This window comes from Diabrotica virgifera, chromosome 9, assembly GCF_917563875.1.
Source record: "Diabrotica virgifera virgifera chromosome 9, PGI_DIABVI_V3a".
NCBI classification, from domain to species: domain Eukaryota; kingdom Metazoa; phylum Arthropoda; class Insecta; order Coleoptera; family Chrysomelidae; genus Diabrotica; species Diabrotica virgifera.
In genome coordinates, this window is record NC_065451.1 from 30,563,332 (window position 1) to 30,576,494 (window position 13,163).

The 13,163-nt window shown below is 30.0% G+C and overlaps 1 protein-coding gene and 1 pseudogene across 2 annotated transcripts in view; one reads left to right on the forward strand and one right to left on the reverse strand.

Annotated features, from left to right (window-relative positions):
• The window catches only part of LOC114332802 (gastrula zinc finger protein XlCGF57.1-like), a 62,486-nt gene that overhangs the window by 10,128 nt on the left and 39,195 nt on the right, over nucleotides 1-13,163 (reverse strand). The window lies entirely within an intron of this gene.
• LOC114332803 (U6 spliceosomal RNA) lies at nucleotides 10,155-10,274 on the forward strand (annotated as a pseudogene).

The window sequence follows — 13,163 nt, forward strand, 5'->3', positions numbered from 1 at the left end:
AGTACATTTTCAATCAAGTACTCGGTACTCGTACCCGTAGCATACGGGTAAAATACCCGGTATTGTCGAAGCGAAGATCGGTGGAATATGCGCATTTTATCAATTAAATTCGATATTTTTAAGATATTCCAGAAGCCGCTAAAGATAAAATGTTTTAACGACCTATTCGACATTCAGAATTACTCAACGGATATTAGTACAGTTAAAATAATTAAGACGATAACCGGACAACATTGATTTAATGAGTAAAATTTAGTTTTTTTTACTTTAATGACAAAAAAAGCAAGCCCATTAGCAGAACCCAATTAAAAATTATTTTGCACATCATATTTGAAACATTATTTGGTTGAAAAATCTCATTTTTGTTGGCAAAAAAAAATATATTAATTTGTTTGGACTAAATTACAGTTGTGCTTATCTTAAAAAGGATATGTTACTATCAACATTCGCACAGTGTTGCCAAACTGAATTTTGTTATTTTGGCTGTAAATTTTTTCCACGGATCTCCGAGGGTACAATACCCGCGTTTATTATACGAGTACTTTTTGCAAGTATAAACTTGTCGCTGCATGTGAGAGAGCAAAGAGCAAATTAATAGCAACACGCAAAAACGCCGTTTTCAGTATCAGTCCATTCGCAAAGTCAAGCAACCGCCTATTCTCTTATGCCATAATAATTAATAGCCCTTCAAGAAATGCTCTGAAGAACTGATGAAACTTTAAAAAATTAGTTACATATCTAAAAAGCCAATAAAATTAATCAGTGAGTGTGAGTGCGTGAGTGGTGTTATACTCTGGGCTAATTAGCAAAATTCATGGAAAAGTTATTTACCAGCAATTTTATTGCTGGAATCGAATTATAAGATCCTATATATTAATAATATAGGTATGCAAAGTCCGCAGATAGTATGCTACTTTTTTAATAAACAAAATGGCGCCGAAAAATCGTATTTTTTTCAATTATTGCTCTATATAACTCCGAAGATTTTAACTTTACAACTAAAACACCTTAATAAAAATTCACCGCAATTAAATTCTGCATAGAGATATGTTTTTCACGATTTGCTCCGACGGAAATTTTCCTCGGAAAATGCGGGTTTTCCTAACAAAAACTCTAATTTTCAAATAAAGTTTTAGGTAAGTAATTATTAATCAATAATTAAATAACTTAGTGAGATCAAAGCTTTCTTGGTATAGATTGTAATTCCAGAAGCCGGTGAAAATTAAACGAATATTTTAGCAACAATTCAATTGTTAATTAACAAATTACGATCGCAATAATAACCAAAATAATCATGATACATTGATCAAACTTATAAAGATTATAAAGATGAGATGCTTATTTAATATTTTATCGACAAAATATAAATTTTTCTTTTTTTTGCATAATCTTTAAATTTTGAAAAAAAAATAGTTATAACCCAGCAAACAGGTTTGAGCCCAGTTACGTGATAATTACGTTAAATTTACGGCAAATTTCAACGAATACGTAACTCGGAGATTTATGACGGGAAAAAAACGTATTTCAGTGCCAAATCATTCACCAATATATTTTTGATTCCTTTATACATGTTTGACATTAGAATAATATAAAATCATAATGACGAATATTGTACATGTTTTTTATCATAGGTGTGAATGTCGGTTACATCGCAAAGGTACGTTTATTTCACGTAATAATCACGAAACAGAAATAACTTCCTTTGGTTAAATTTTGAGAAATATTTTTGAAAACAAAATTTTACAACGGTGTTGGTTAAATACGTATAGCTTGAATTTTACTCCCTGTATTTTATGGACGTCGAAAAATTAGATGTATTCCACGTAAAGTAATGTAAATAATACAATATTTAAACAAAAAGTTTATGATTTCGCTTTTAAAATCATTTAGCATAACTATTTCAATCCAACCTTGATTTGAAGCTATTTTTGCTATTTTTTTTTTCTTTAAAAATATCACAGCTAAAATGATGTCGAGTCTAATTTTCAAATCGCGCGCGGTGATGACGTACTACCAAGCCTTTCTCCTCCTTTAAATACTATCACGTGACCACGATACGTGATTAACATAGTTGGTTCGAAAACTAAATTAATCGATTTATCGAATAATAGATACGTTTCGATAGGATTATTTTTTTATATTATTCTGGTATTGAAATAGATTTTTAGTAAGACCAATTAGGTAATAGCAGAAGAAATTTAAAAACAAAAAGAAAATATGTAATACTAATTTAAAGTAAGTAGAATAGTTTAACTGTAATTTAAAAATAATCGATTTTTATAATCGATGAGCATAACCTCTAATTCTCTAATATCAGCTTCTCACATTTCTCCTCACAACAAAAAGTGAAAGTGAAACGTGAAGAGCTTTATTTCCCTCGTTTTATTTTAGGCGGGTTTATTTATAATAATGCCTTTCGTATTAACGTTTACCTCACTGCTCGAGGGTTGAAGTGTCGTCAAAATAAAAAGTGACCTGTGTTGTGTTTTGTGTTGGCAAATTTTTTAATGCGTCTTTAGGTCGGTAGCATTTTTGGTTCATTATCTTGTATAATAATTATACAAGACAAATGTTTTAAAGTCTCTAAATTCTACTAAATAAATACATTGTTAATACTTTATAGGCTTGTTTTATTTATGTCATATGAGGATAATAATTACATGATTAGTAAGTTAATTAAGGTCGAATTATTTACGTGAACCGAAAGATATGTTGATCAACACGTATTTGCAACGTGAATTTCCCGAAACATTTTATTGGTATTTAAGGTGAATAACACGTCTATTGAAGACGAGTTATTCACGTAATTTAAAGACGTATTTTCAATGTGACATTCCAACCAAATTTTCACGTGAAATTCACGTAAGCAATTTACGTATATTGGTGACAAATGTACCACAAATTCACGTAATTAACACGTCGGTCTGTTTGCTGGGAATACGCTGGTCTAATAAGTAAAGTACAAAGAAAGGTTATTTACCAGCAATTTTATTGCTGGAATCGAATTATAAGATCCTATATATTATTAATATAGGTATGCAAAGTCCGCATATAGTGTGCTACTTTTTTTATAAACAAAATGGCGCCGACAAATCGTATTTTTTTCAATTATTGCTCTATAACTCCGAAGATTTTAACTTTACACCAAAAACACTCAAATAAAAATTCTCCCCAATTTAATTCTGCATAGAGGCATGTTTTTCCCGATTTGCTCCGACGAAAATTTTCCTCGGAAAATGTGGGTTTTCCCAACAAAATCTCGAATTTTCAAATAAATTTTTTGGGCCAGTAATTATTTATCAATAATTATATAGCTTGGTGAAATAAAAGCTTTCTTGTTATAGATTATAAATTCAGAAGCCGGTAAAAATGAAACGAATATTTTAGCAACAATTCAATTGTTAATTAACAATTTACAGTCGCAATAACAACCAAAATAATCACGAGACATTGATCAAACTTAGAAAGATTATAAAGGTGTGATGCCTATTTAATATTTTGTCGACAAAATATAAATTTTTCATTTTTTTGCATAATCTTTAAATGTTTAAAAAAAAATTGTTATAAAAAAATTAACATTTCTCAGAAATTGCGTATTTCATAGGTCTTGAAAATGAATGCTTTAAAAAAATTTTCCAACCATTTGCAAAAAAGTTATGAAGCAGCAAAGTAAATATACGAAATCTCCGTTGTTTATAATTTGTTTTAATTGTTTCAAAGCTTAAAAGTGAGTCTATGGTACAACCTAATTACTCACAAAGAATGTCAAAAATTAGTGCAATGGTTATATTTTAATCAAAGATTAAAAATACTTTTTTTTGTAATTTTTAGCGCAAACGTAGGCCTGATACAGAGTCGGAGCTAAAATGTTCACTCGAAGCGACTGACACGCAGCATGCATTATTTATTAAAAGTGTACATCAAGCGGCTGGTCGTCGCTCAGAGTGAAAATTTTAGCTACAGTACTGTGTTACTCTACTTTCGCGCGTGTAAATTACAAAAAAATATATTTATAATCTTTAATTAATATATAACCATTAAACTGAGAATCGATATTTTTTTGTAAATAATTAGCTTGTACTTTAAACTCACTTCTACGCTTTGAAATAATTAAAAAAATATATAAACACAGTAGTAATCTTATGTTTACTTTGCTGTTTCATAACTTTTTTACAAATGGTTGCAAAAAAGTTTTAAAGCATTCATTTTAAAGATATTTAAAATGCACAGTTTAGCTATTTTTTAAAATTATAATATAATAAAAACTTTCTGAGAAACGTTAATTTGTTTATAACTATTTTTTTTAAACATTTAAAGATTATGCAAAAAAATAAAAAATTCATATTTTGTCGACAAAATATTAAATAGACATCTCATCTTTATAAGATTTCAAAGCTTGATCAGTGTATCATAATTATTTTGGTTATTATTGCGACCGCAAATTATTAATTAACAATTGAATTGTTGCTAAAATATTCGTTTAATTTTCATCAGCTTCTGGAACTATAATCTAAACCAAAAAGGCTTTTAAGTCACCAAATTATTTAATTATTGGTAGATAATTACTTATCTAAAACTTTATTTGAAAATTAAAGATTTTGTTGGGAAAACCCGCATTTTCTGAGGAAAATTTTCGTCGGAGCAGATCGGGAAAAACGCGTCTCTATGCAAAATTTAATCACGGTGAATTTTTATTTGAGTATTTTTGTTGTAAAGTTAAAATCTTCGGAGTTATAGAGCAATAATTGAAAAAAACACGATTTTCGTGCGCCATTTTGTTTATAAAAAAAGTAGCACACTATCTGAGGACTTTGCATACCTATATTATTAATATATAGGATCCTATAATTCGATTCCAGCAATAAAATTGCTGATAAATAACTTTTCCCAAAAATGGCCTATTCTCCGGTAATCAGCCCAGACTATTATAGTGATTACAGTAAAACCTGTGTTACCGGACACCTGCCAAAATCGGCCACCTGTACTCACGGCCTGTTTCAAAATTCCGCAAACCAATTATAGACCAGTAAGGATCTGCGAAAAAACGTCAATTTTTGGATGTGAGAGGTGGCATTCGGATTTTTGCAGATAAAGTTAGGTGACACTTTCAGTAATAATAATTCACCTCAAATATGCCCGGAACATTAATAAAAAAATTAAAATTATTAAAAATTTCGAAAAACATCAATTTTTTTCTGCTTTCTTTGCTTATTCGATTCGTTTTGGAACAAAGTCGTAGAGAAATAAAATAAAGATAATTGAATTTTGTATGATATACGACTGGTAAAAAATGTCTTAAGATATTATCTTTTCTGCAATATAGCAATAAATACAAAATAAGGAGGCAAAATAAGTCTGTTGTTATTCAATATTTTTTAACCACTTTGGTGGCACTTAGAACCTTAGTAATTCGCTTAGGAAATTTTTTGTAATATACTTAAATCGTGTACCAAATTTCATTAAAATCGACCTAATAAATTTTGCATAATAAATTTGCAATCTAAATGTTTTTAAAAAAGTTCAAATTTTTTAAAATCTTTCTGAACAAAAAGTAGACCATTTAGAAGTTGGCTAATTTTTTTACATATAAAGAGGTGCTCTACCTATCTAATACACTTTACAGAATTAAAATCGGATTATTTAAGGAGCCTCAGCAATGTTTTAAATTTATAAACAATTTTTTGGCTTATAAATAAATAGCTTTGTCTAATAATAAAAAAATTAATTTTTAGCAATGCAAATAATTAAAACAGGTATAATTTCACAGGGCCGGTTGTTCGAACGCTAATCAACAATGATCATTATCAAATAATTAATTACTGTCAATGTCAACTTTAAAAACATAATTAATTACAATTCTGAGACTATAATCAATTAATATAACAATAATTATTAACATAATTAATAATAAATCTCATAATTGTAATTATGTTTTCAGCAACCCAAACAAAGTTGACATTGACAGTTTTGGTGACAGTAATTAAATATTTGATAATGATCATTGTTGATTAGCGTTCAAACAACCGGCCCCTAAACTTTCAAATGCTGTCAGCAGAATTGCTAATTTATTTTTTAATCAAACGTTATTCGCGTTCAAAAATTGCAATTTCTTGATTTTTTGAAAGTTCCACCGCGTTTATCTCGAAAACTATGCATCCTACGAAAAAAACTTGTAAAAACATTTTTTGCATAGAATTACCCAAGAAATGTTTTATTTTGCGAAAAATCGATGTTATGTAATTCCTCAAGTTCTTTGTTTATAACAATCTTATCGACATCCGGATCAACTGTTACCCAAAAAATGCGTGTTATACGGGTCAAAATACATAAAAAACTTGGGTAAGTCCATCTAAATAAAGGAGCCCGTAGCACCCCCTTCTGGCCACAGCACTAATTTGTTTATAAGCCAAAAAATTGTTTATAACTTTAAAACATTGCTGAGGCTGCTTAAATATTCCGATTCTAATTCTGTAAAGTGCATTAGATAGGTGGAGTACTTCTTTATATGTAAAAAAAATTGACAAATCTTTGTATGTTCTAGTTTTTGTTGTGCAAGATTTTAAAAAAATTTAATTTTTTTAAAAAAGTTTAGATTGCAAAATTATTATGCAAAATCTAGTAAGTCAATTTTAATGAAATTTGGTGTACGGTTTTAGCACATTACAAAAATTTTGTAAGCGAATTAGGAAGGTTCCAAGTGTTACCTAAGTGATGGAAAATCATTGAATAAGGACAGGCTTGTTTTGCCCCCTTATTTTATATTTATTGCTATTTGAAGCAAGGTCGATAAATTAAGACATTTTTAACCAATCGCATCTGATAGAAAATTTATTTAATTGTCTTTGTTTTATTCCTATACGATTTTGTTCTAAAATGAATAATTTTTAAGTTATAAGCAAAAAAAGTAGAAAAAAAACGAAATTTTTTGAAATTTTTAAATATTTTATTTTTTTTATTAATGTTCCGGGCATATTTGAGAAGGAGCATAATTCAATTAATATTAACGAAGCTATCACCTAACTTAATCCGCAAAAATCTGAATGCCACCTCTCACATCCACCTAAAAACAGATCCTTACTGGTCTATTATATGTAATACAATATACTATATTCGCTTACTTATGACCTACTATTTACGGCCACCTTTATAATTCGGCCAAATAATCACATATTTTTAAAGCCCATTTTATAGAAATTGAATGTGAATGTTAGCCAAAATAATTTTTTTAAAATAATTTTGTCTATTTGTTGATGGAAATTCCCAGTACATACTATTTATTAGGACCTATTGTATCTACCTAAACATGAGATTGACCTACATTTGGTCGGGGTCACAATAGGTTCTTAAAATCCTATAATAAAATGTCGTAAAAGTGTTGTAAAAGAGAAACGTTTGTCACTATTTATAAGGTATGATTATGATTACAATTCACAACAGTTCGCTGAAAAATATGGTGTAAACCCAAATTATCAAAGGATATAAAAAATAAAAATGGGTTGAAAAATTCTTTAAAAAGCTTAACATCAATATGTTTTTTCCGTAGTATAGTTTTGTTTTATATTAGGATATTAAAGTAGTTTTAGAAGTTTCCGACGTTTCCGTTTATGTATAGAATTATATTTGCTTTTATTAACAAAATAAACAAAGTTCCAATTATCTTTTACGTATTTGTGGACTACAAAAACTGGACATACCAGCCACCTTTCTATATCGGCCAATAGTTCCTTCATTTTTAGTGGCAGTTACTGACACTTGTTGTATTAATCAATGATCAATTTTTAAAATTATTAATTTTTTATTTAAGTTGGAGTTGTACCTATGTAAGTTATTTTATGTTTTCATGACTCATAAATAAATATGTTTAGAGAGGCAGAGATAATTATTAGGTACCTTCTTACCTTTTTTCGGGTTCTATATTCAAATGTACTCGAAATAAGTACCCGAGAAATTCGGGTAATTGTACTTTGAGTATTGTACTCTGAGTAATTTTTTTGAACAATGTACTCGGTATTCTGTACTCGTTCCGCAAATGTGAAAAGTGTACCCGGTACTCTGTACCCGAGTACAATTTATCAGTACCCGGCCCAGCTCTGGATACGTTACACAAAACTTGGCCGCAAAGCGAAAAGCCGTATAACGAATCAATTATTCTGATACAAATTCATATGAATTCCATGGGATCGGTTCCAAATTTGTTAAATATGTTAAATGTAACGTACTCCAAAAATCAACAAAAATCTATAAACAAAAATGAAACAACTTCATGTTACATAAAATATATGTATGTATGCACACTTTTTTTTTTAAATGGCTTTAATCTGAAGAACGATGAAGAAATGGTACCTGCAGATGACTGCCGTCATCATTTTTCGCTGATAAGGATGGACCTGGCTTAGAAAAATTGTCCAACATTGTTTGTGTTGACATGTTGTCTATTTTGTTCTTCCGTTGTTTATAACAGCTAGGTAATGGACAGCCTAAGTCTTGACGTCACAAAATTGGGAGGAGCTTATATTTGGCTCCAAACAATTCTGTTTATAATGTTAAACACTCATAAGGAATTTTTAATTTATTGTTTACGTGGTTTGTGTGACAAAATAAGACTTTTCATTTAGGTATTTAGTTAAAGAAACGTGCCAATTAAGAGATTTTTATTCGTTTTTGCCCAGGTGAGTTAATTTAATGCAATGATTAGAATGTAAACAGTTTTGAGGTTATATTTATTTTCAATCACTAAGGAATAAAAACCACCTGAGCAAAAACGAATAAAAATCTCTTAATTAACACGTTTCTTTAACGAAATACCTAAATGAAGTCTTATTTTGCCACACAAAGCACATAAATGAAAAAATCCTTATGAACATTTAAGGTTACAAACAAAATTGTTTGGAGCCAATATAAGCTCCTCCCAATTTTGTGACATTTGTGACGTCAGACTTAGGTTGTCCATTCCTCGAGAAACTTTCGCGTTACATTCGACGTCAGGATCGTTTCCAAGAAGGATATTTATTCCTTGTTCGAAATAGGAAAAGCTTTCGACAAATGTTTTGTCGAAAATAGGCTCTGTCTCTTCATCAAGTGCCAGTTCTGTTTACAACTGAATGAGTTCTTCAAATGAAGCGGGTTCCCTATCAGCTAAAAGTAGATCAAGCACATCTCGTTCATTCAAACCTTCAAAGTCGAGATTATGTGCTAGATACAAAATGTTTGGCCTAATTTCAGGAAGGATATTAACTTCTGCTTCAGTAGGATGTGTACTTTTACACATTCTGGCCATATTTGTTTTTTCAAAAATCAAATATGTTTTAATGTCTTCTTTTTAATGGCAAATTTCAAAAATTTTCTCTCCAGCTAGCCGTTATACCGAAACATTTTAGGCCGTATATCTAAAACGTGCCTTAATTGAAGAGGGCCGTTATAGCTAAATGCCGTATAAAAAGCGGCCGTATAGCGAGGTATGGGTGTAATTCGTAGTAAACACAGTTAATAACTGATTTTTGATGAAAGAGGAACTTCAATTTTGTTATACAGTGAAACCTCGATAACTCGGATTAATCGGGACCGCGGCCGATCCGGGTTATCGAAAATCCGGGTTAGCCGGAGAATATAGTAAAAATTAATAAAATACGGTATATTTACAGATAAACTCCGTTATAATTGAAATAATATGAAATATATATGCACAGTACACATCTAAATTACTAAAAACACGTAAATACAAACCTAAGCAAACGGAAGCGAACAATAAAAGACTGTATACATATTAAAAATTTTTAGAACAGTGAAGAATAAGACGATTGTTTAAAAAAGAATTTTGTAAATAGTCTTTTAGTCTTTTTTAAACAATGCTAAGACAGTTTGATTGAAATAAATAAAGGAATACTACTACAGGTGCCTGTTGTTTCCGATAATTCAAGGCAATAAACATCGCTCTGCCATGCTGCCACGTGCCATGGGTCATTTTTATTATCGTATAGTTCAAACTACACAAATACACATTATCTCTCAAATATTATATTACATACATTTTTATTTTGAATTGTTGAAATGAAAATCGGTCGGGGTTAGTCGGACTTCCGGGTTATCGGGGGCCGACTTATCGGGGTTCCACTGTATTTGTGTTTTAAAAAGTACTTGCTTCGGCAGTACATGCCGTATAGCCTTTAGTATAGTACCTATACTAAAATTCTAACAATACAGAGAAGATTAACATGGCCCCTGCGCAAGTAGGACACGTAAAATTTTTATACCAGGACATAATACTACATATTGTTACACTTTTAAAAAATTCTTAGCGACCGACCATAACCTAATCAAATCTAACTTTAGCAATCAAAACTGCCATAAAAAAGCTATTGGAACACATGCAAAAACGAGCGACCATAACCTAATCAAACCTAACTTTAGCAATCAAAATGCAATGCTTTATTATGTACTATGTACATATTGTTTAAAAAAAATTGCAAGAAACCTTATTTTTGAAAATATGGCATGGTTGAAAAGTGACATGACATTTTGGACAGCACAATCAAAATGAAAGATATATTTGAAAATTGATGTCAAAACAGGAAATTTTTAAATGAGAATTATAAAAAAAAAGTATGCTTTGAAAGTGGTTAAAATCCAACAGTCGACATTTCTAAAACATCATAAAGTGAGTAGAAAGTCATACATAAGAAGTATTTCAAATATTAGCTGAAATATAGCCTCCAACATTTTCGCCCAACATTACCGGCGCCAATTCCACATACAAATGGTTTTTCACCAGTATGCATAGTAGGCTAGGCGCCAAATAGAGGTCACTGTGTCCTTTTCAATTCTGATGGACAAACTCAACGGTTTCTTATGGATTTTTGGCTGATGATTACGAATTTCGAGAGTGGATTTTGATCCGAGTGGTCAAAAAATTGTTATAAACAATTTAATTGTTTATAAGGCACTATATATAAAAGAGATAAAAAAATGTTTCAAATAAAATTTGTTCCTTAATAAAAAACGAAGAAAAAACGTTAACTAAACTTAAATCCAACAGGTAGAACTTAAGATATTGTAAAATTAGTGCACAATGCAAATTAAAAATTGCAAAATAAGTATTTTTCGAAGCTTTATCGATCGTTACTCGGCTTTTGCGCATGCAAATGAGGCTTAGAAGGTCTCATTTTAAAGGTCGATTAATAGGCTTCCAAACAAAGTTTATTAAATTACTTTATCTTCATTTGTTTTAAAGTTATACCCGTTTGAAGTTATAATTTTCTTAAAAAAATTGTACATTAATTTGGTTATAAGGGTTTCAAGCAAATTTGGGCTATAAACATTTATACTTTAATTAACAATAATGATAGAAGAACTCAAAAGAAACATTTTGAGCTTACAAAAATGTTCGTAACTTTATTTTTGGCCAAGATATCGATACTTTAATAGCGCAAGCTCTGAGGCACAAGATCGACTCACAGCGTAAAGTTGTTCTGAAGCTATTTCATTGTGGCATTAATTGTTCTAAATGGAAAATAAGCCACAATTTAACTAAAAAATTATTTTATTAACGTTTTGACGTCCAAATAGGACGTCGTTGTTAAAATAAAAAATATTAATAAATTAAACAAAAATGTTGTTGCTTATTAAAAAATTCTTCTAATAAATTAATTTAATCTGACTGAATTCTGACACATTAATTTTAAAGTAGTTTAAACTGATATTGCCAGCATTTATAAGTTGCGTTCGTGGGACGACTTTACTGAAAGATAGTTCATTGGATTACATGAAACCAACCCTAACTCAAATTTTTCACTAAAGATTTAACTAATTTTCAGTAAAGTAGTCCCAGGAACGTAACTCATAAATATTGGCAATATCATTTTAAAGTCTTTTGAGTCAGATTAAATTAAATTATTAGAAGAATGTTTTTCTACGCAACAACATATTTGTTTAATTTACTAATATTTTGTATTTTGACAACGCCGTCTGATTTGGACGTGGAAACGGTAATAAAATCATTGTTTAGTTAAATTGTGGCTTATTTCCCATTTATAATAATTAATGCCACAAGGAAATAGCTTCAGAACAACTTTACCCTGTGAGCCGATCTTGGGCCTCAGAGCTTGAGCTATTAAAATATCGATATCTTGGCTAAAAATAAAGTTGCGAACATTTTCGTACGCTCAAAATGTTCCTTTTGAGTTCTTCTATCATTATTGTTAATTAAAGTATAAATGTTTATAACTCAAATTTGCTTGAAACCCTTATAAACAAATTAATGTACAATTTTTTAAAGAAAATTATAACATTAAACGGGTATAACTTTAAAACAAATGAAGATAAAGTAATTTAACAAACTTTGTTTGGAAGCCTATTAATAAAGCTTTAAAATGAGACCCTATAAGGCTCATTTTCGTGCGTAGAATCGGAGTTACGATCGATAGAGCTTTGAAAAATACTTATTTTGCAATTTTCAATTTGCATTGTGCACTAATTTTACAATATCTTGAGTTCTAACTGTTAAATTTAAGTTTAGTTAACGTTTTTTTCTTCGTTTTTTATTAAGGGATAAATTTTATTTGAAACATTTTTTTTATCTTTTAGTTTATGAGCCAGAGCCTCATAAACAATTTATAAATAATTAAATTGTTTATACAGTAGACTCCCGTAAGTTCGGCCAGGGCTCGGGACCGGACCCTGGGCCGAACTTAAAAGTGGCCGAACTAACCGATGCTTATCTAAAAAATGCCTATTTATTGTTTGTATGGATCTAGCAAAAACAAAACACTTGTACATTAAGTAGAAGACAACACAGAGGAATACTCTGACATAACATGAAAAGATAGACCGTTACAAAAATACTATAAAACAATACTTACAGAACTCTAGGCCTAATAAAATTTAAAAATATTATTGCACATTGGTGGTATGGCTTCTGAAACACTTAAAAAAGTCAGTAATTTTTTTCTGAATTTTCTTTTCTAATGATTTTTGATATGCAAAGAGTGTGACTAATGCTTAGAGAGCCAGCCGGACTAAGCGGAGACCGAACTAACCGAGGCCGAACTTACGGGAGTCTACTGTAACAATTTTTTGACCACTTGGATCGAAATCCACCCTTGAAATTCGTATTCAGCAGACAAAAATCCATAAGAAACCGTGGAGTTTGTCCATCAGAATTGAAAAGG